The sequence below is a fragment of the Etheostoma spectabile genome, chromosome 10 (genome assembly GCF_008692095.1).
Source record: "Etheostoma spectabile isolate EspeVRDwgs_2016 chromosome 10, UIUC_Espe_1.0, whole genome shotgun sequence".
Lineage (NCBI taxonomy): Eukaryota > Metazoa > Chordata > Actinopteri > Perciformes > Percidae > Etheostoma > Etheostoma spectabile.
The window spans coordinates 30,295,146-30,297,097 of record NC_045742.1 but is presented as its reverse complement, the minus strand read 5'-3'; positions in this window follow the sequence as shown (position 1 = coordinate 30,297,097).

Below are 1,952 nucleotides of genomic sequence, written 5' to 3'. Positions count from 1 at the left end.
GTAAAAGTAAAAGTAGTCATCCAAATAATTACTTGAGTAAGAGTTAAAAAGTGCTTGATGAAAAAACTACTTGAGTAGTGAGTAACTGTTGAGTAACGTCTGATTTATTTCTTAACACAAGCATCAATCAGACAGCAAAATACAAATAATTCATATTTAGGCAATATAGTTCACCAATCAATAGAATAATTAAAATGTATTTGTTAATTACAAATAGCTTACTTGAGAGACTTGTCACATCAAATTTGGATGGATACTGCATGTGTAAAACATACTGTATGTAACCTAAAAGACAAAGATCCACCTCTCCACAGCAGAAACTAAAACTACCGCTACGTCTCCTCAGGTTAGATGTTGACTTGTTGAACGCTCACATGTCCGTTTGTTTTGGTCGACACAGAAGGCATCACATAATGTAGCTGCTGTTTCCACTTTTCCTAAAAGGTAACCATGCTTTCACTATGAGGCCGGGGGGGGGGTCCTCCTGGTCTGCGTTGCCTTGGCGACGTTTGATTCTGACGTCTTTGCTTTGCTACGACTGTAAAGCTAACCGGTCCCGCTGCTGCATAGACATATAAAGAGATACCTCTTTATATGTCTATGCGCTGCTGAAGCAAGTATGGTCACGTGACCGTACAACGACGTGTGATTGGTTAAGCACAGTCACGTGGTAGAGCCTTCAGCAGAAGACTCAATGACGCGTAGAATACCAAAGAGGTAAAAAGAAAAGTAACGAGCTCCTTGTAGCCTAATGTAGCGGAGTAAGAGTACAGTTTCTTCTTCACTAATCTACTCAAGTAAAAGTAAAAGTATAGTGATTTAAAACTACTCCTAGAAGTACAATTTTTTCAAAAACTTACTCAAGTAAATGTAACGGAGTAAATGTAACTAGTTACTATTCACCTCTGGTTGGAGATGATGAGTCCCTTTGGGGGGGACTCTGGGCTTTTTCACTTTGTAAACCTATAACATGCACACAAAAAAGATATATAACACTATAAAGGAAAGGGGAAAAGCCAAAAAGCATAATAGGAGCACTTTAAATGAAAATATTGTTAGGCATTTCCTGCTTTTTCAGTCATGATGCTAAACTAAGCTAATCTAGCTCTACAATTAAAGCACAGAGGAAGGTAATATCAGCTTGACCACCTAACCACACTCGGTAAATATGGCTTTTTAATGTTGATATTTATATTATTTATATGTTGTATTTAAATTGATCTTATGTGATTACTACTGCTACAAAACCAAATAAAGTTCTACTTGACTTGACTTGAGAGTGGTATCAATCTTCTTATCTAACTCCTTGAAATAAAGTGCCAAATGATCATTTAAGATGCTTTTTTTTAGATAGGTCTACTGTTCATAACCAAAATAATGTAAAGTATTAGCATGTTTATTGCTGAGTTTTAAGTGTAACACTGACCATGTTGTACTCGCAGCTGCCGGGGTACAGATCACAGCCCAGGAACAGCAACGCAGTTCAAAGACCACATGGCAATGGCTGTTGTGATGGGAATTCCCGAGATGGCCTCTAGAGACCTTAGAAAACAAATGCAAACATGTTGTTTTAGTTCTGTATTTTGGCTGCTTTGTTAGAAAAATCAAATCTAAAGCTGGGACTCTGCCTTGTTGTCAACTTGTAAGATACCTGCAATAGCGTGGCTGCAGGTGTGAACGTGATTCCATCACAGAGACATAACAGGCCAAGCCAAAGTCAATAATCTTAATCTTGAATGGCGTTAACACTGTCCACCAACACGATGTTGCCTGGTCTGTATGTACAACTCCCGGGCTCCTCAGGAGTTGCAGAGCTGTGGCCATCTGAAACACATGAGGAAATCATAATAAGGTGATGTTTTCTGATTCAGCTCTGTAAGTTCTGAGCACAGTGTCAATTCAGAACAAATTACTTATTTACAGTCAGAAGTTGAACAGAAATACAAACGCTT